Here is a 22,695-nt window from a genome sequence, read left to right on the forward strand (position 1 = left end):
GTTTTAGTGGTGAAGATAGAGGCTGTTTATATCTTTACACCTAGTCCTCACAAAATCCGACCTGATTTCTACCACTGAGTGCCCAGTATTTTATTAGCAGCAACCAATGCTGAGCTCCAGGGATTCCATCATGTCCTTGCAGGACCAGACAGAAACCTCGTAGTAGACTGATTGTACTTGACTCCCGTCATGGAAGACACAGTTCTCTCTGGAATAAACTTTTGTCATCTGATTTGCATTTCCTGTGTGTCGTGTTTCCTTCAGTACTTCAAGGACTCAGTGGACACATCTTACACCATCACTGTCTCCTAGACATGGCAAATGCTCTGGTCTGAGAACGTCTGCCATAATTGAAGTGTTGAAGCTTAATCACCAATGCAATGGTATTAAGAGATGGGGGTGTTGGGGAGGTGATTAAAACATGAGGGTGAAGCCCTCATCAATGGGATTAGTGACCTTACAGAAGAGGCTTCAGGGATCTGCCTGGTGCTGCTATCTCTTCTACTCCCTGAGGATAGGTTCGTTCCTTCTGCCCTTCTGCCCTGTGATCAGAACAAGCAGACCTCGTCTTGGAAACAGAAAACAGCTCTCACCAGACATTGAATCTTCCTATGCCTTGATCTTAGACTTCATGGCCTCTAGTACAGTGATTTTTTTTAAATAAATTACCAAGTCTATTATCCTGAAGGAGCTGGCATATCTATCCCATACTGAGATGAGATATTGAAGACCACTTACAGTGTTAGCTAGAAAAACATTTTCTGCCCTCCTAGGTATGGTGTGTATTCTGAAACTCAGAGATAGGATGCTAATTATGAGCTGAGTAAATAAGAGGTAGGATTGGGAATGGATCATAATTCTATCTAATTACCAACTGATCTTTTTGCTTTTCATTCTTGCTACTCTTGCTTCAATGGTTTCCACATTTCAGAACCCAAAGAAGAGCCAATAACAGTTCTATTTTACTAGACTCTTAGATTTCCACCTGATCACTCTGGCTTCTCTCAGCACTAAGAAAACAAGTTAAAACAGGGATTATGGTATTGGCTAGGGTGATTTAATCTAGCTCTGCAGGGAAAATAGTGCAGTTGTTACCTAACAAGAGTAATAAAGAGAATGAATGGCATACCGAAAAATCCGATGGAACACGGAGCCACTCCTAGTACCACTGGTGTTAACAGTTAATTGCGAACAGCCTCAGTCCTCTGTTGTCAGAGTCCAGAGTATTCAGATCTTTCAAGGTCACAGACACTTGACTGAAGGCTGCTTGTGATGAACCAAAGAACTTGAAAAACAAAGGTTAAGTAAATAAAGGGAAAAGTCATAAACAGCCACTATAAGATGCTGATCAGTCGTACAAGTAAGTGCTAGAGACTCTTTCCAGATTTCCTTCCTCTATGTGTGAATTAAATAAATTACAAGATGTAATTTATGTCCTCTTGTTTCCTTCAATCCCATACATGGCAAATGCTCTGGTCTGAATATGTCCATCACAATCCATGTGTTGAAGCTTAATCACCAATGCAATGGTGTTAAGAGATGGGGGTTTAATATGGCACATTAGGGTGGCAGTTACAAGAATATTATAGTAAAAATACCAAAGAACTACTTAAAGGAGAAATAGCTGTTAGCAGGATATGCTAAAATCGTGTCTAGGTGGAATACGAATGGATATTTTCAATGTCTCTCTCACTGGGGAGTGGTTTTGCCAGAGATTAATTTTTTTTTTTAAATTGTAGATTGGGGAGAGTTGTGTTTGGATGATGTTACCGAAGGACTGAACAGAATGGGAATTTGTCAGTTTAACTTCTTGGCATCAAACACCTTTTTTCTTTGGTTCAAGATCTAAATGGATGAGAGTCAGATATGGAAAGAGGAAGACACTGACTCTCCCTGCCTCCTGACAGTGACAGTTTGGGTCCATGGCTAAACTACTGTCAATCACTGCTCCTGCTCAGGAAATTGGATCTGGAGAGAGTGACACCAAGTGTAAAGTCTGTCAGAGGTTATCTGCTGCCACCGTGGTGGAGTCAAGATTTCAGTGATGAGATGGTGAGTGTCCAGAGGCAGCAGCAGTCATCCACGGCTGATCTCAGTCCTGTGCGTGCTCCCTGCTTCCTACCTGAGCCTGCACACCCACTTCTAGTCAGTGCTGTGAGCTGGCTGGTACCTTTTCAGTTAATTCATTTTTGCTGATATTAACCACTCTCACATTCTGTCATTTGACATCAAGATTAATACTTCATTCAGCAGATCAAATTGGTAGGCATCTGAGAGGGACAAATATAAAGAAGATCAGCGCCACTGTCAGTAGCTTGTAGAGTTCAAAGGGAACTGAAAAGGAAGGACAGCTTCGTAAACCTTGACTGAGCCACCAGTTTCTAAAGCAGTGACTCGTGGACCAGGATGGCAGTGAGCAAGGTTAGGAAGCAGAATTTACCCAGGGGTTACATTATAGATGTGCAGCACTGGTTATTTTTAATCAATTCTTTAACCTCGTGTTTTCCAAAGTATAGGGAACAGAGTCCTGGGTTCCCAACAGTATGAGAAATGGAGTCCATTTTCCATGGTCCTGTGAGGTCAAAACTATTTTTGTAACAACATTGAGAAATTATTTGCCTTGTTCAATGTGCTAACATTTACTGGTAAAGCAAAAACCATCTGGTTAAAAGCATGAACTGAGGCCACAGCACTCCACAATTCTAGGAATTACTGTAATTTTCACTACCACAAACTCCTGGGGGGGGAAAGATGATTTGATTTAGAACTATTTTGGATAAAGTGGCAAAAAAAGCCATTGCTTTTATTAAACATTGCAACCCTTGGGTATACAGCTGCTTAATATTTTGCCTAACATAAGGCATGAGTTCTGGAACTTTCCTCATCGTGGTATATGATTTTTTATGGTGACCCCCTACACCAAACAAAAAAACAACCAGACCTACCAGGTCTGTTTATTAAGAAATTAGTTTCAAACAACTCAGTTGTCATTTGAAAAAAAAAGGAATACATATATTTTTTGTTCATAGAAGTGAATTATTAATGGGTTGTGCCTGCTGGGTGGCTGCTCTGATTTTCAGACCTTGGAATCAGACTGGGCGCCACGCTTGCTTGCTGTTGCACTGGGACTTCTGTGTGGTAGCTTGCTTTCTACAGCAGCCACTGTAGAAAACTCAATTTCCCAAATACAGGACCTTGAGAAAAGGGTGAGGTATGATCCACTGTGGAAACCAAACTCCCTCCAGGTGGTTAGTTTGCCTGAGGTCCCACAGACATGGCTATATGTCCCTTGAAATTTAAAAAAAATATCCTGCAGACCTCCTGTGACCCTTCGCTGGTGCTTTGGGAGCACTTTGGCACCTGATTTGGAAACTGGAGTCATAACATATTTCTGCTGCATGCCCTTGTACAGTGGCCGTCTCGAGGAAAATCACTCATGTAATTGCTTGAACTTCAGCTGCACCAGCAGCTTTCTTCACGGAACTTTGCTTTTATTTGAAAGAACAACTGACAATCAATGGCTGCCCAGGTTTGGGGACTTGGCAGATATTTTCTCCAAAAGGAATACAGCAAGCCTGTTAGGTCAAGGACAACACGGGACAGCATTATTTGCAATGATAAAGTTAATGTTTTCAAGTAATTGTTAAATTGTGTAAAATTTATATCTTTTACCATGAGTTTGCCAATGTTTCAGTATTTAGAGATTTCATTAATGAGAGCCACAGCGGTATTAACAAATGTGATTTTTAAATGTTGTACAATGAAATGTATCAACGGGTTGAAGATTTGCATAGTTCAATGAATCAACATTTACCAAATGACCAGTGCTGTGGAAAAATCCACATTGAAAGTAAAGTGTTAAAAGGTACACAAGGTAAAATAGACAAATAAAGCTTCACGTTCCAGGTGACAGAAAGATCACTGATGTGGTTTTCAGATCCCCAATTACAATGAACCTTGAAGGTCCTATCACTTCTAGCTTTGATGTAATAACAAAACAGAAAGTCTATAATTATTAAAAAAAAAAAAAGAAACCTTGGTGGAACACTCTAGAGATTTTTGACTCTGACTGGTGAGGCCTAGTTTTCTTCATGTATTTTAGCCAAAGAAACATACTGCAACAATTGAAGCATAAATGAGATTTCAGTGAACTTACTGTGAAGGAAGGCATTCATAAGTACTTTGAAAGTATAAAATAATATCCCTTTTCTCACTAATTTCTTGAAAAGTAGTTAATTTCATAAAACTGTTCCTTTAATTTGAAATGAATAAATGTGTTTAAAAATTTATCAAATTTTGACATGTAATTAAATTTTAATAAACACACCAAATAACAACAACCACAACTCTTTTGTTTTGATGTTAAAGGGCTCCTGAAATGAAGGGTTTGTGATCCAGGGCTTTAGCCATTCAGCGAAGGCAGAGGTGGCCTCCCACAGATGAGACCATGCTCATCAGAGTTAAAGGGACATGCTCAGGATTGCAGAGTTTGCCAGAAGGAGCAACAAAATATAAATTTATTTCTCCGAATGTTGTTTCTTTCCATTTTATGCAGTTTAGTAAATAGTTTGATCATAGAAAAATAGGACAAAGGTCTGTTTATAGAAACAGAACAAGGTCCTCTGGGAGGCAACAAGAGCTATTTACTGCCAGTCACTGACCTTGACGTTATTTATCTAAACTGTCTAAGGAGGAAGCCAAGAAGGTAGGGTGGTGTGATTTTTGATCTGTGGAAGAGTAACGTTATCAAGCCATTCAAGGATAGGTGGCATCCTTTCTGAACACGGATATGACCAGGAACCCTGAAGGAAGGAAGAGGCAGAGAATTTTTGGGGTGCTATGGAGGGGCAACTGAAAGACAGCCCTCTGGGCATGTTCTTACTTATATATTGCTTATTTGCTGTTTGTATATTATTAGGAGTTCTCCTTCCAATTCTGGAAAAGTCATCTCTCTCATGACAGCTGCCACTTGATATTTGCACACAGTTCTCAAGTCATTGATTTTTATTGCCTCTTTCTTTATGAAAGAAATGTGGCAGAGTAACCCTCAAACATTTCACCCAATCTATAATAAACAGAAAGGAACCCTTTGTCTGGCATCTATGCAAATCCTTCTCCAAGCTTCTGGAAACATCCTTGGAAGGAGTGGGGAGGTTTGGAGGTCTGGAGAGATGTTGGGGACACAGAAGTAACAGAAAGCCAGTGTCATGTTGTGAAAAAAATATCTTTTTTCTTTTTTGCAACATTTCCTAAATTTAATCTCATTTGACCCCCCCCCCCCATTTGGGGCAGTCTATAATATGTAAGCTTGTATATATTTATGGTGTATAACGTGATGATTTGTTATATATAGTGAAATAATCCCCACAATCGGGTATTTGGTGCATCCATTATTCCATATAATCACCATTTTCTTTTCTCTTTTCTTCTTGTGTGTGTGTAGTGAGAACACTTAAGACTTTTCAGAGAGTGTCAAGGAAATAAGATACACTGATAGCCGTGCTCACATGGCTACACACCAGCCTCCCCCAGCTTACTCACTGGGCTTGATTGAAACTTGTGCCCTTTGCCAACATGTCTCCGTTCCCCCTCCTCCAGCCACAACCATCACCTTCCTACTACTTATAGACCACCTGTAAGTGAGATGAAGCTACATTTGTCATTCAGTCCCTGACACGTTCCACTTAGTACTATGTCAATTACGTTGTTGCAAACCGCAGAACTTCCCTCTGTTTTTAGAGCTGAACAATATTTGTGCATATATGATACATTTAAACAGTTTCCTTATCTTGGATATTATGAATAATACCGCAATGAACATAGGGGTTGAGTGTGTTCTTTAAGATACTGGTTTCAGTGTCTTTGGATACACACCTAGAAGTAGGATTGATGGATCATATGGTAGTTCTCTTGTTCTATTTGCTTGGCAGGGTGGGAGGGTTTCCATAGTTATGCTAATTTCCATTCCTACCAAATAGTGTACAGGGATTCCTTTTATCCATGTCCACACCGATACTTGTTAGATTTAGTCTTTTTAATAATAGCCATTCCCACAGGTGTGAGGTGACATCTCATTTTGGTTGGACTTGCATGTCCCTGATGATTAGTTGTGTGGAGCACATTTTCATATACCTGTTGGCTGTTTTTATGTCCTCTTTGGAGAAATGTGTGTTCAGGCTTTTTGCCGAAGTTTAGGTTATTTATTTATTATCTACTTATTGCTATTGTGCTGTTGAGTCCTGTATGTGTTGGGATATTAACTTCTTACCAGATATGTAGTTTGCCACTATTTTTTTCCATGCAGCAGGTTGTCTCTTCATGCTGTTGGTTGTCTTCTTTGCCACGTAGATTTTTTTGTTTGATGCAATCTCACTTGTTGACTCCCTTATTTCTGCTTTCTTTCTTTTTCTTTGCCCATGTCTTTGGATTCTTAGCCAAGAAAACCTTTCCAAGACCAAAGTCAAGAAGATTCTTCTTTACGTTTTCTGCAAATAATTTTATGGTTTTAGGTCTTGAGTTTAAGTCATCAATCCATCTTGAATTGATTTTTTAGTGGATGTTGTGAAATAATCATCTTTTTTCCCTGCATGTGGATGTCCAGTTTTTCCCATAACCATTTTTTTTTTTAAAGAAACTATCCTTTCCCCACTGTGTGATCTTAGAGTACTTGGAAGATTGATTGACAAGTTGTGTGGATTTACTTCTAGGTTCTCTAGTTTGCTACCTTGGTCTTTAAGTCTGTTTTTTAGGTGATGGAGCATTCAGTACACCATTCCTAGAGCGATAGATGGTAAGGGTTACTTCTTCTTGGGGTTTCCTCATCAACAGCAGCCAATAAACAGAAGATTTTTTTTACGAACATTGCTTTTTCAATTATCTATCTATCTATCTATCTATCTATCTATCTATCTATCTATCTTTTGAGGAGTAGTGATAGGGCTGCCCAGGGAAGTTGTATGTGGCAAGCAGCTAAGCCACAGAGTTGCGTAGCCCTTGGACCAGAAGGCATTTTTCTGAGCCAGGCTCCTGTGGATGAGACCTGCTTTTTTTCTTTGCTGGCTTCAGTAGAGAGAATTTAGCCCTGAGAGGTTTTCTGGTTCTATCCTACTATTGAAAAATCAATAGCAACACAAGAGAGGGCATTAGGCCATATTATGGGGACTAAATTACAAATACCCTTTAATGTCTATGGAATCATGGCTATTACTAGGCAATAGATCTTGGCTTTATTACCTCTCTCATTCCCTGTTATACATAAATATAACAGCTCTGAATACATTCAGAAAGATGGGTTTCTAAACAAATGCCAACGCTCAGAGAGAATCTGAATAGCCAAGAACATAGGATTTTTATTTCCAGGCTCATATTTTAGTGGGGAAGAATCAATTGTGCAGGGGCATCAAAGTTAGCACTGTCCACAGAGTTAAACAAAAGCAGGATGCTTCTACAGTGTCCAGAGAAGACTTGCTCAACGTAAATACCCCAAAGATCCAATAATAATTAATAAAGATCAAGGTAATATACCATAAACAAATTTTTAGTCCACTCTGCCTCTGGTGATTTCTTACAGATTGCTTTGGTTCCTGAAATCCCACCTTTGTGCATTCCTATGTAGACTAATGAAAGGTCTCTGTTAATTACTAGTGTGTATCTATCAAAATGCTGAACTGTTAACTGAGAGGGAGAATATTAAAGCCAGATGCAAGGGGAAGTTGGGAGATTGGTGTTAAGGGAAAATAAATCTTACTGTCTGTAAGATGTACTGGGAGTAAAGGAGAGATGGAAACTACTGTAATGAACTAAATCTTTCCTTAGTTATGGTTTGAAATCACTTGAGGTGGACGTTTACTCACTGGGGTTATGTTTATGTAGAAAAACAACATATTTATCTCTATCCAGGTGTAGGTTTGAACAAAGGGAAATTTAAGCAGCACACTTAGCCTCAAGGTTTTTCTGTTATTGAAACTTCTCTAGAACCAACATCTACCTGGAAACTTACGCACCAGCAGAAGAGTCTTCTGTTTCCAACTGTATGGACACTGAATGCAGAGAACACACAGCTACTCAGTGGAGGTGACTTGTTCTTTGAACTCCTCTGCAAACTCCAAGTGACTCAGGACATTTCTAGATTATTGAAGCCTGGTGCAGTGGTGTGAATTTGTAACCCCAGCTACAAGATGATTCCAAGTTCGAGGCCAGCCTGGGCAACTGAGCAGGACCCCGTCTCTTAAAAAAATTTTAAAAAAGAATATTCAACTACACTTATGATGTCCAGTCATTTTCTTATCTGTCATTTATTCATTCAAGGAACAGTTACCAAGTATTTAAGTATTTAACAGATGTCTTTGATTGATGAGCATAACATGTGAAAATTGTACCTGAGGTAAACTTTAACATATGGGCATATGGCCAGAAGGGCCAGATCATAGAGGGCCTTCCGTGGTTAGACAGGGAGGATGTTCACCTTAAACAACAGGAGGCCATGGGGGGAGTGTTAATAAGAAGAGTAGCATGGTTGTAGTTTAGTTTCAGACAATTCAACAAAATTGCAGCATTGTATATGGGCAGGGAGGAGAAGTCTAAGAAGAGGACCAATTAAAAGGTTGTTTAAATATTCCAAGAGAGAGTTTAGGAGGTAAACAGGAGAAACAGGAGCCAGGAGACAGGCAACAGGAACAACAGGATTTGTGGCTGGAAGTCAATTAATTGCCAGCTAGGCTTCTGAGGCCACCGCCCTGTGGCAACTATGCTAAAGGGCTTGGGTTGTAATCAGGCCTCTTAGGATTAATTCATTCTGGAACAGATTTTGGCAACATAAGGTATGTGGCTCAAAAATGGAAGGGGGACTTTATGAGTCATCTCAAGTTATTTTTTACTGCCACCCACTCTGAGATGACAGGCACTTCCTTACCTTCCTGTCCTCACTCCCCTGCTTCAAGTCACCTCTCAACAACCATCCTCACCTGAGAAATGCTTTAGTTCTTTCCCATGAGTGTGTGGGCAGCGCTCGCTCGCTCTCTCTCTCTCTCTCCTCCTCCTCCTCCTCCTCTCTCTTCTTTTCCTCTCCACAGGTTGTAACAGAATAAACAACAGAGAACCCTGACCTCCAGCTTAAGTTGCTGAAAGCTCTCCGAGGCTTGATGCTAGACTTCCCCAGGCTAAAGGTCAGTGACCACAGATACTATGTCGTGAACACGTCATCTCCTGCAGAATTCCATCCAGTCCAACAAGGTTTTTGGTGATTCTCTATCAAAACATCTGGCCTGGTGAGGTCATTGGCACCAAGGCTCCTGAGAGGTAGTGGGTAGAAGGGTAGCCTCCCCTGTTCTCAGATGTGTCTCACGGTGTGAGTCATGAGCCTTTCATACCCACTGGGTGTGTGTGGCATCTTGAGTCTTGACATCTAAACCAAGTGTCAGATGGAGATTCCTTCTGCAGAGTGGCTGCAATAGTATGTAGTGTTTTCTCTTTGTGATTATAATTTCTTGTGGGATAATATTTTGAGATGACATCATTATCCTGCTCTTGGCCAAACATTTACTCATTGGTTTAGCATCCACTTACAATTCTTGTGTGAATCGATTATTAATATAGCGAATGTAAATGATATTCTAATTTCATTATCTCTATTGCATTTATTGACTGACACTTCACTTTAAGGAAGAGTTTCTCTCTGTTAATTTACGTATATGTTTATTTACTTCAGCAAAAACTTACGAACTCTGGTGATATTAAACAGGTTGCAATCAATTATTATCTTTATATGCATACTTAAATGATTTCATAATTGGCCATTAGGCCCACTTCCAAAATGGCTCTTGATCCTTTTGACAAACACTCATCATTTTGTGATAACCCCTTGTATTGTATTTTCAGCACAAAATAAGGTCCCAAAATTCTTGTCTGTTCTTGTTGCAGCCTTCAAATCAGTCATTTCTCCAAGAAGCACTTAGTTAAGAAGGATATTTAGAATCCAAGATCTGGGTGCTTGGCATGCTCATTGCTGCTGAGCTCACACTGCTTATAGACCTTCTTGGCAGGCAAATCAGGAAGTAAATCCGTTTATACATGTCCACGGAACACACCAACATGTACCTGCATATGCATATATGTACATAAGTACATGACTATAAACATATTACTATTTATCTATATCTCCATACATGTTTATATATATATATATATATATATATATATANCAGGATATATATATATATATATATATATATATATATATATATAAAATATTTGTTTGGAATTGGAAATATTGAGGTAAAATTAAGATTTTAAAACACACGTATATGTGTGCGTGTTATGCATATGTATAAGTTCATGAGAGTACACTGTGTAATTTATACAGTTTAAGTTCATATCGATATTTGCAGTTCCAATCCCCAATCACAAAATTTATTTTTGGCATTTGTTTGTACTTTCTTCCCCTGTAATGAAGAACACAACTCCTATTATCTTTACTTCTTTTATGTGCTCCTTCCTCTTTATATAAAGAGTATATTGACCAATCAGCTGCTTATTCAGCCCCAGGTCTGTAAGTCCTGGAAACTACCTGGGTCCCAGTCACTTCCCTGGCCATAAACCCGTGGGCTGTAGCAGCCCTGGCTGCCACTTTGCCTGGCTTTGTCAAGTTTGGTAACGCTGACCGTCTCGTGGGAAGGCCAGGAATGGGAACAAAGGCACAATTTAAAAAATTAAAAACTAGAGAAAGTGGAGGAAAAAGGAGAAAATCAGCAATAATCTCTCTGCTTTGGTGTTGGATTTAAATGGTTTTCTAAATTACTAGAACTAGATTTGGTTCCTTCATAAAGAGACTCGAACTGAGATATTTGAGATTGGTTAAACAAAGGACTTTAATTAGTGATGAGTGCTAATCATTGCATTGGACTGAACCTAGACAAAATGTAAGATCTGGTGGGAAATGTGCTCTGTATGAGTAAAAGAGAAACAAAGTGCTGTTTAGTGGCCATCAACTCAAGACCAAATGCTTTTCATAATGTCTTTAGTTATTATCAGTCCTCATGATAATGATCTGAGATGGCTATGGTTACTCTCATTTTAGCAATAAGCACGTTAATTTCATTTATCTTTCCTTCAAGATGACCCCAGAGGTAGGTGCCAGAGGCTGGATTTGAATCTAGGTCTGTGTGACTCTGAAAGTTGTCCTTTCCCTTCATACCTGCTATTTCTTTCTCTGAAGGATGACATAGTTAACTAAGTCAATATAATAGTTGACAAGTTAATTTGTTGCTTTTGGTGATGATTGACACAGCATCAATTAGAGAAGGTTGAGACATCCCAAGTGGTGAAGGCAGGAAGGACGTGTTGACTTTTCTAGTGTGTCAGAGGTATTTGGGGTCACCTTTGAGAAAAGATTTAGGGATTTTATTTCCTGGCGTGTGGGAAAAGAGGAGTTATTTCTAGCTATGTTCTGCCAAAGGCAAAATCTTTGCCTTTGGAGATAAGGATTTTTTTTTCTCTTAACTGCATAATCCTCATAAGAGGCGAGATTTTAATGCTAGAGCACTTCCCAATGTTGGAGCAAGAATTGCTGTAAGCTGGCTGGGTGTGACACCTGCGGTGTCTTTCCTATTGAAAAATATTTGTATGTCACTCAAATGTCCTGTTCTCAAAATCTGTTCACAAAATAACAATGTATTTCATATTTAATACCAAAATTATGGCCACTTGAGAGCTGTGAACAATTAGTCTTCTTCACATAATCCTTCCTCTTTCTGAAGTTCTCCAGGAGGCTAACTCACGTTTCAGGAAGTCTTGTGAGTTTTTCCACTCAGGTTTTTTTTTTTTTTTCTCATCACTGTCAAATAAAAAACAAATCCAGATTTAGTAATGAAAAAAACAAAAAAACAAAATCTGCAAGGATATTGTAAGGAGGAGAAAGGACTATTGCCTATTTCCATAAGGATAACTCTGATCGTGTAATGAACCCCAGTTTATAATGGAGGTTTTAGGGGAAATTTTTTTTTTTAATTTTTTATAATAGGAAGTAAACATGGCTCTAAAGAACAAAATATATGCAAGTGGGATGAAAGGGTAGCTTGGTCACAACATGAAAGAGAACCTGTGACCCTGAGAATAGCCTGTTCTTGTGGGGAGTGTTAAGGAAGGGCTGCATTCTGTTTTAGGGTGAGGTCGAGATTCAGGAACTTGGAGGAAAGAAATACAGTTTAGCAAAGATGGACTAACAGGCGTTTTGTTATGAGGAGTGGAGAAGAGGAAAGCATAAGATAAGCAGATAAGGAGTGGGAAGTTAGAGAACCTCTGTCTGCTCTTAAGATAAATAAGGGGGCACCGTGAGTGAGTCTCATCTAAACTTTATGAAGAGAGTGGTTCTTTGCCATCAGCTGTCTTCCACGGTACTAATAAATGGCTCTGGTGTTTCTCAGCCATCACTTAGAGGATTTAGAGGATCACAGGACCCAGGTAAAATTCAGCATTGTCAACCATGTTTAGACACTGTGTGGTCCCCATGCTGCTGGATACACTTGTCTCCTGTGGGGGTCACTGCACCAACACTACCCCATGCCCCACGTGGAGACTCTCCTCTTGTCCACCACTTCCCAACTAGGAAGGAGAAGAGTCCACTGATGCAAATAGCACAGCTGAGACCAGGCTTGAATTTTAATAAATGTATTGGAAGATGGGAAAAGAAAGAAGGAAGCATAGATATCCCAAAAGGACAAGTTATAACAGCCATGGCCCTGGTTATCTTCAGGTTCAGTTTCTAGGCCAGCTCACACTTAGTTAAAGCTGCAAAAACCGAGACTTCATTTTGTTTCCCAGGATCAACCTTTTCATGGATGATACGGTGGCATTATCCACTTAAGATCAAATGCCTTCTTTGGGAGTGACCTTGTTTTGGGGGCACCAAGTGAAGCTGCTAATGTAGTCAACCCAAGGACACTACACTTCCTGATGCCACACATGAAGTGACATGTCCAGTTATTATTGAGCCGAGTCTTGAGTCACCTCCTCCAGGATGAGACAAAGGGCACGGTGTCCACGTCCTTGACATTATGAGAGTCTTCCATCTCAGTTTGCATCTCCTGATGCCCTTTTCCTGAAGGAGAATGCGTAGAACTCTCTAAGAATATGCAATCATTTATAGATATTGTCATCTAAATTCACCCAGAGAAAATAGCATTTATTTTCAAATCAACCACCTTCAACCACATGAAGAAACATTCATTCCTGCATGTTTTGCAGTCATCTGTGGTACTCTTGTTCATCTTTCCAGGTTCAGATTAAGTGTCCCTTTTTCACTTAAATCTCCCCCAACTCTGCATGCAGGGTCCTCTTCTTCTAGATACCCATAGCATTTTTATGTACTTATTACCTTAACACATTTATCATTATAAGTTATGTTGCTAATTTTTGCTTACTTTTTCTGTCTTATAATAACCAGTAAACTCCAGTCGTCCTGTGTGTGTTTGTCAGCACTGTCTCTAAGAACAGGGTTTCCATAAGCATCTGGTTGAAAATTGGTAGAGAAAATCCTAAAAGAGGCTATCTAAGATTTATAAAGGGAAGAAACAGTCAATTACTGGGTCTCCTCCCCCCCCCCTCCTCCTCCTCCTCCTCATCCTCTTCTTCTTCTTCTTCTTCGTAGATGGACACAATACCTTTATTTTATTTTATTTATTTATTTATTTATTTTTATGTGGTGCTGAGAATCAAACCCAGTACCTCACACATGCTAGGCACGTGCTCTATCACTGAGCCCCAACCCCAGCCCTCCAGGTTCTCTTTAAGACACAGGCATTGGAGATGAACTCATTGTTCCCAATAGCAATAGGTGAGACCTGATTTATATTTGCATAAATATTTGGCCCAGGCCTTTGGGGTGTGTGTGTGTGTGTGTGTGTGTGTGCTCAAGTGCGCTTCTTCCTCTGTGCAAAGCCACTGCCTGCCTTCAATATAAATCAAAGTCTCCACCCTTGAGTAGTGGTGAAAATCTGCAGGAACCTTTGAAATGGCAGTTTTTTCCAGATTCTATACCCATCACAATCTTTGAAATAGTAGCGTAGTCTCAGCCAGAGTCTGAGGTTACATATGTTATTTTCAGAACTGATGATGTATAGTGTAATTTGAACTCTGCAAATGATAATACCTATATTCATACTGTGATTTACCATTTCCAAAGCAATTTCACGTTGGCTCATTTAATCCTTACAAGTACTTCTTGAGAAAAACACCATTACACCCATTTTAGAAATGAAGAAACTGCAAACCACATCCACTACCTGAGTGGCCCAAGATCACGTAGCCAAGAGCAAATGCTGAGACTCCAGCCGAGGTCTATGGACTGGACACTCCAGGATGGCTGCTGAGTCAACAAGAAGGTCGACTTGGCCTATTTCTAACTTCGTTTAAGTCGATTGTATGCCTTTGGCCTCCTTTTCCAAGAGAGAACCATCAATTGGGTTTATCTCAAAGTGGATTCTGTTCTTGGCGCTAGGCCTTCTTCACTTCTCAAGAAGTTTCAAAGCTGAAAAGGAACAACAGTTACTCTGTCCAATGCAACATCCCCACCATGTGGCTGTCCAGCCAAAACTCGACTATCTGAACTGATGGGGAACTCACTCCTTAATGTATTCTCCTCTCTAGATAACATTTGTTCAAGATGGTGGTAAGTCATGGGAGACTATAATTACCCTGACTTTAACAAAGGGGAATTGGGATGCATAGGACTTAAGGGGTTTGCCGAAGGTTACACTTCTAGTAAAAGATGGACTCAGGATTTGACCCCTGCCAAAGGTATTCTAGAGCCTCCTTATTAAATGGCCACATGATGTTACCTCCATCCCCACACAGTGGAACTCCAGTGCTGCAAACTTTCTGAATGTTCTGGTGCAAACTTGAGGGCACATGGATGTGTGTTCAAATACATGAAGATTAAGGAAAGGAACATATTATTTAGAGATTTGGGTTTTGGCTGTGTTTGCACAGCTTGGCTGTGCAGCGCAGGATTCATCTAATCCAAAGGAAATGTGTTGGCAAGATCTTTCTTCTTTAAATGCTCCAAGTCCTTCCATGGTGATTCTGGAAATTACCCCTTTGGTGTTAGGCAATGATTAAAATCAACAGCAGAGATCTGGTTTCATCTCAAACTCTATGTAGATTCTGAGGCATGTCCCTTAATCCTGTCTTCTAAGTATTTATCTTCAAAACTCAGTGCAAAGTCAGGACTATACAAAGAATTTCTCTGTTTCTCAGGACCTCAGTTAAGCTTAGATCGGAAGTTCCCAGGTTGTTTTTTTTTGTTTCTGATACAGAAAACTAAATTTTGAAAGTTAAGGTAATTCAGTCTTTTTATTTAAAATCTAATTGCATTTAACTAATTCAAATCCATTTCTCCTAATTCCTCCCCTTTCCCTTTCTCCTTCTCAGGCAGCATCAGGGTTTAGAAGAAGTCTGTTAACAACTGTGTTCTCTCATGACCTCAGCTGGAGACAAGGTGGGAAGGGAGGTGAGCAAGGAGTTGTGGCTCACTGTGCGTTCTTAGAGGCCACCACTGAGGTCTTGGTCTATCAGGTCTTGGTCATCAACCTTGTCCCCGGAGAATCCGTCATCACCCACTTGGCAGACTCCCCATATCCTCCAACTTTAACACTCTGCCTCCTCTTCCTACAACTTGGAGCGTTCTTTTTACTTGCCAACACTTCCAGCACTTCTGAATGTTCCCCTGTGACAGCTGGACTGCAGGAGACTCTCAGGTTCATGCTGTCTCTCCCTACCGTTAGCTCCTGCTGCTCTACCCAACAGCTCCTTGCAAGGTACGTAGATTCCCTAAGTGGCTTTTAGCAGCCTGGGGGGAGAGAGAGAGAGAGAGAGAGAGAGAGAGAGAGAGAGAGAGAGAGAGAGAGAGAGNCAAAAGGGAGGGAGGGAGAGAGAGAGAGAGAGAGAGAGAGAGAGAGAGAGAGAGAGAGAGAGAGAAAGAGAGAGAGAAAGAGAGAAACACTTTCTCCACTTTGAATCCTTCCAACTTATTCAATGATTCCTATTACCTTTCACTTCCAAAGTTTCAATCTCCAAATGAAGCTTGGAGCACAGCTCTCCCACCTCCCCTTGTGCACAGAGAGGCACTTCTCCTCCTTGAGCCTTCTCATGGCCTTGGTGGGATGCAGAACTTCCTCTTGTCATTCCTTGCTTAGCTGTTAGAGTTTCTGTGTCAGCATTTCTCCTTCCCCACTGGATGGCTGATAGCTGGACTCTATATTCTGGGCACTGCAGTTTTTCAGAGCTAAAAACAACGGAATGACAGTGATAAAAGTCCTTTCCAATTTTTAAAGTTTTAAAAATAGGAATTTGCAATGGGGCTTTTCCTGTGGTCTTGGGATTTTGGCTGAAGCCTCAACCGGAGAACAGTAAATTCTGACACTCTTAAGTAGCACACCAAGTTGCTGCCAGTTACCTTTTCTTTTGTTGCTAAAGAAGAGATTGCCAAGCCACCCCTGTGACCCCCATTATCCTTCACAAACTATTTATGCAAACAGGAGACCAGAAATCACAAGGAAAAAAAAATTTTCAATAGTAACCACACCTGAAGCTCTGTCCCTTTTCTTGCAATTGGAGAGGGCGGGGTTTTCCCCAAGGAATAACTCAGAGAGTTCCAGGGTGCCAGCCAGAAAGTGGTTGGCATCACTTTCCCAGGTGGGCATCTCAGAGCTGCCAAGTCCATTGGTCACTGGAGTGCAACCCATCAGGGTACACAGTGTGAGGGGCTACTCACTCCCAGGAGAGGGCAATCCAGGCTGCCTAGAAACCACAGAAATGGGTGTCCACTTCCAGTCCAGAAGCAGCTGGTGGCTAGAGGTGTTATCAGGGCAAAGAGGGCCACCAAGGGCAGACTACCTCCTGGGGCTTGGTGCAGCAGGATGTTTGAGAGTAGTCCACATGGACAGGTGCTGGGCTGAGTCATCTCACAGACATCCAATTGAGCATCCTTCAGGGGAAAGGGGAAGCCAGCAGGGTCTGTGGAAGTGTTCCCAAGAGCAGAGATGGAGGTGGAAGGAACCAAATCACAGTCAGATTGTCAGTATGAGGATCTGTGCCACCCTGAGGATATCACCAGGGAGTCCTGAAAACCCACACAAGGACCCCTTGGAAGGAGAAGCACTTGGGTACATCCCTCAGGAGGGGCATTGTGGGTGCTCAGCACCAGCCCAAAGAGGACAATGACAGCAGAACCCCAGAGTGAAAAATAATCCTGTCCCTTTCTTCATACTGACCCTCATTTCAGGAAGAGCCTTCAGAGAGAGAATTTCCTGAGCTGGCTTCGTACTGGGCCAGAGAACAAAGTTTTCACTGGGATGAGAGAAAGAACTCTGGACTTATTCTCAGATGGACAATTGTACTTGAAAGTTTTAATTACTAAAAATAGGACTTGCTATTCCAACCAAGAGGGGATCTAAAGTCATGGACTTGCCCAAATTGTCCTTTGAAATTAGGAAATAGATCTGGAAAAGAATAAAACATATTGCTACATGTTGGGCAACAGAGAGTGAGTTACTGGCCCTCTGCTATGGGCTTTCAAAATCCTGCACCAGGCTTTCAAAAACCTATTTCAGAAGCCATTGTTCAGGATTTAACCAGTGTTTCCCACAGGAATCATTTGTGGCTGGTTCTTTTTTAGGCCAGCTTCACAAAATGTTTAATGGTGGAATGTTGGCAAGCAAGGAAAAAATGACCAAGCAGAAAAAAAATCAGTTGATATCTAACACTGTTTTCCCTCTACATCAGAAAATTTGTCTAGAGACTATCCAATTTTTTAAAAAAAATTCTAGCATTCTATCCATACCAATATTGTGTAGTAGAGGAACAGGAGTTGAAAAAGGTATTCACGTTTCTGGGAATATCTTTATCCATTCTTCCTCCAAGTAACAATCGATATTAGTTCACTTTGTACCGTTTGCAGAGAGTCAGGCTTAAGGTCACTGCCTCCTTGGGCCTCAACTCTCAACTCTAGATATTTGGCATTTGCTCCTTCGATAGTTGACACCCCACTTCCACGTTTGTGCTCTCTAAAACATCTCCCCTATTGCCACTAGAGGACTTTTCTGAACTTGATCTGATCTTACCATCCTATGTTTAAAATCCATCCGGGGCTTTCCATTGCAAGACCAAATGTACACTATTTTAAAAGAGCCTTCATTAAGCACTTTTCTACCCCTTAATCCTCCTCCTCTATATCTTTGCTGACCCACATTTGAAGTTTGAATGTTTTCTGAATATGCCTTGCTTCGCTCCACCTAATCTAAGGACTGACATCTTCTCCCTTGTGGTCCCCAATCCTCACTCCCACCCACATGCGGCGATGGACCCCCCACTTTCCTCCTTTTCCATACCATACTTGGGAAGCTCTCAGTCCTTCAAGATGTCCCCTTGGGGAGCCCATAGCAGGTTGCTGATCCTCCTGCCCCTGGGCTCTTCACAGTGGTAGCCATTTCCCTTCCACCAGTATTAGTGCCGAGAGCAAATATAGTGCCCTTTTCAGGACTTGATCACCAGAGCCTGGCCTGAGCCTGGGAGAGAGCCCAGTGCAGTTAATGGAGGGAAACAGAACAAGAGTTTCAGCTCCTTTACAGATCCTACCTCTTCAGACATAGTCAGTGAAGTAAGGTACATAGTGCCATAATTACTTCAGAGAGTGAAGATGTCATACTTTTAATTTTGAAGTTTCTCAAAGGTTTTGAGCCTCTGTTGTTTGCTTAGTGGGTGTTATTAACATTTTAAAGCAAAAGGAAGCACCAAATGAAGTGAGACCAGAAGACGGTCTTAGGACTGTTTAGTATAATAATTTTAAATATCTCATCAGTGTTTTGTGCCCTGGCTATTGAAAGTCCATCATTCATTACTGCACTTACCCTAGGCAGGCTTCGGGGGCTATTGAGAGATAAAGAAGGGCAGTCCAGCTAACTCACTCTTCCTACCTTCCCTTCTCCTGGCCACATTTTGCTTTGTTCTCCATCTAGTGACTGACAAGGAGAAGCATAGCAGCCGGTTTTTAATTCATTATCATATGGAAGGAGCTGGGGGAGGAGCAGTGACAGCCGGACCCACCAGGGCTCTGGGGGAGAGCTGCCTCTGCGTCACCCACTGGAAAATAGGGTGCATGTTGGGCTGGAGCTTCTGAGACAGGGAGTAAGAGAGCCTTCCGGGCAGATGAGAAGGCTGGCGAAGGAGGGGATATGTGATAACCCAAGGAAGACACTATAAGACAGTTTTTTTCCCCCTAATAGCTTTATATTTTTGGAACTGTGTTAGATTCATAGCAAAACTGAGAACATACAGAGATTTCCCACACACCCCCTGCCTCCACACATGTATGACTTCCTTCATTATCAACATCTAGCACCTTTGTTAAAATCAATGAACCTACATCGGTATGTCGTAATCATCCAATGTCCACAGTTAGCACCAAGTTTGAAGCTTGTGCATACTATGGGTTTTAACAAATGTATGGTCCATATATCAATTATATAAATGTTTCACTGCCTTGAAAATCCTCTGTATTCTGTTTATTCCTCTCTCCATCTCTGGCAGCCACTGTCCTTACTGGCTCCACAGTTCTCCCCTTTCCAGAATGTCACATGGCTAGGATGACACAGTCCAGAGCCTTTTCAGATGGCTTTTTTCACTTAGTGGTATGCATTTAAGTTCCCTCCATGTCTTTCCATGGCTTGATAGCTCACTTCTTTTTAGCATGGAATAATAATATTTCATTGTTTGGGTGTACTACAGTTTGTTTATCCATTCACCTCCTAAAATTCATTTTGGTTGTCCAGGTTTTAGCAATTAAGATCAAAGCTGTTGTAAACATTTGTGTGCAGGTTGTGTGTAGACAGAAGATTTCAACTCCTTTGGGTAAATATCAAGGAGTGTGATTGCTGGATTGTGTGGGAGGAACGTGTTCAGTTTTGAAAGAAACAACAACACCTCTTCCAAGGTGGCTCTTTTGTTTCACGTTCCCACCAGCAATGCACCTGTGTCCCTGTGGCTCGCAGCCTGGTCAGCATTTGGTGCTGTCAGGTTCTGGACATGGACCTTCCAGGAGGCATGCCGTGAGTAAGGCAGGATCCTGATGCTGATCTTGCAGTTGGAAGGAGCTCACAGAACTTTGCAAAGTAAGCGGGTCCTTCTTCTCATTCCATTTGCTACAGCCTTTCCACTCATTTCAGGCAGGAGAGCGGTTTGGACCTTTCCCTCTGTTCCTTGCTGCTTCTTGCCTCTGACAGGTCTAAATCTGGTATATCTCTTCACTTCCTTCCCCAGAGCACGGCCTTACCAAAAATTGAATTTTGCTGACTAACAATCCTCTAAGGCCTGATTTCACTATTATCTAAAAAGGAACACTTTTCTGACTCATCCGGGATTCAGACTCAAAATATGCCTTAGAGGGACTGACGTTGATTCTGGGTTGACAGAAACGGAGTTGGGTTTGGCCTTTCCTCCTGCAATATGTATTAGCTTTAATCTTGGATTTACAAATGTTTGGGTCCCGTCAAGCAACACCAACCTTCCAACAGCAAAAGGTTTCTGGCCTTGAGATTTGGTCCTTGTAACTGACAGTAACTACTCAGAGGCAATGTTTTAAAAATGTCATACACACACGCACTTCCCCACACGTGTGCACACACACACAAACACACACATATGTTAACAACACATATATATGTTAAACCTCCCTCTTTTCTATGCTAGAACTTTCTGGTTCTGATGTAATTTCTGGCAGAGTGTGAAGCACCCTTGCAGAAGCATTACAGGGTTTGCTTTGGAAGGTGGCCTCATAATAAAGGCAGCAGGACACACAGCTAGTCCTCACCAATGGAGGAGGGGAAGGACAGAGAATTCCAGGAGCTGTCACCAACACTCCGGGAAGACAGTAGGCCTTTGGATCTGAGAGGCTGTGTTCAGTCCCGGGTGTCCAGCCCAGGCTCTCCTGTGGAACAACGAGATGGTGTGAGCCCCGGAGGAAGGAAAGCAGTCAACCTCCCCATCATCAGCTGTCCACTAGCTTCCTGGTGCTGCCCCACCCACACAAGGAACCAGAGACCCCATGAGGACAGGCATTTACTCCCACACAGTTCTGGAGGCTGGGAGTCTGAAACCAAGGTGCGGGCTGGGTTGTGCCCCGCCCCCCGCCCCCCGCAGGCTCCGGGCAGAATCCTGCCCTTCTTTGGCTCTTAGCGGCCTCATTCTTGCCTCTGCTTCTGACATCTTTCTGTGAGTCTGTCTTCATACTGTCTTTCCCATTTCTACTAAAGACATGGGTTTTCCAAGGATTAAGGGTCAACGTACTCAGAATGACATCATTATAAACAATAAACCTACAATGACCTTTTCCCCTGAAAGGTCATATTGAGAGATACTGGGTAAAAGAAATTCTACATATAGGTACTGGGAGAAAGAGCTTCAACATATATTTCTGGGATACACAATTTAACCCATAAAAACTAACCAGCAAGTTTGAGAATCGTGGCTTAATTCATAGAGGCCTGTGGCTGGGGCTTAAGAGATCATCAGGTTAAGCACCTCCGATTCCCATCTCTCCTGCAGAGGTCCAGTTCTGGCATCCATAGAATGCAGTCATTCATCTTGATCTGGAATATATCTTCTCAAAGGGGCATGTGCTTCTTCAGGCTACCAGTTTTTTTTTTTTTTTTTTTTTTTTTTTTTTTTTTTTTTTTTGTGAGAGTTAGGCAAGAAACATTGAAGAGATTAGAAGTCTTCAGAAAATACAGTGAGCACAGCACAAAGTCACCTTGGGGACTTTATCTCATGACTGGTGCCTGGAGTCCAAGTGCAGAGATGCATCAGGCTGTCTGTTGCATGGCTACATTTTGAGAAGTGCTTGCGTAGTAGAAGAAAGAGCCAGGTAAATTCAAATTTAATTTGGACTTAAGGACTAACTAGCTCTGTGATCTTCAGCAGTGATAAAGTCATCTGAGCCTTTTTTTTTTCTTGATCTCCCAGAGTTTGTGATTCAGTCTGCATGGGATCTGAGAGTTTGTATTTCTAAGACATTCTCTATAAGATGCACTTCGAAAACCACCATTGAAGTGGATTCCAGTCCTCTTTACCAACTATGGCACCTTCTCCCAGCTAGTCAAAACAACTCAAGCTGATACTTTTTTGAGAAAAATGTCCCTCTGTCAAACACAGATTCTTTCTTCCAGATGAATAGAATGTGTGTTTTTTATACTGGAAATTCCACGTGGAGCTATATTGAATCTTGTCTCCACCTGAGAACACACCTTTGCTTAGCCCTTTCCCCTTCCTATTAATGTTTTTGAGGGAGACAGAGTCAATGGGATAGATGCCACATAGGTAGATAGACGACTGAGGATTTATCAGGGGAATTGACTCACATGGGCTGAGAAGTCCCATGGTATGCTGTTTCAAATTAGAGAAGCCGGAAGGCCCATAATGTGGCTCAAAGTCCAAAGTCCTCTGAACCAAGAAAACCAGTGGTGGAACTCTCAGTCCAAGGCCAAAGATCTGAGGACGCATAGGGGTGGGTGGGGTGGGTACTAGTACCAGTTCTGGAGAACAAATGGAGAACCTGGAATTCTATTGTTCAAGGGTAAAAGAAGAGTATCCCAGCTCTAGATACCCTTCTGACTGTCAGAGATGGAGAGAATAAATCCACTGTTCCTCTGG

Source organism: Marmota marmota, unplaced genomic scaffold (assembly GCF_001458135.2).
Source record: "Marmota marmota marmota unplaced genomic scaffold, marMar, whole genome shotgun sequence".
Lineage (NCBI taxonomy): Eukaryota > Metazoa > Chordata > Mammalia > Rodentia > Sciuridae > Marmota > Marmota marmota.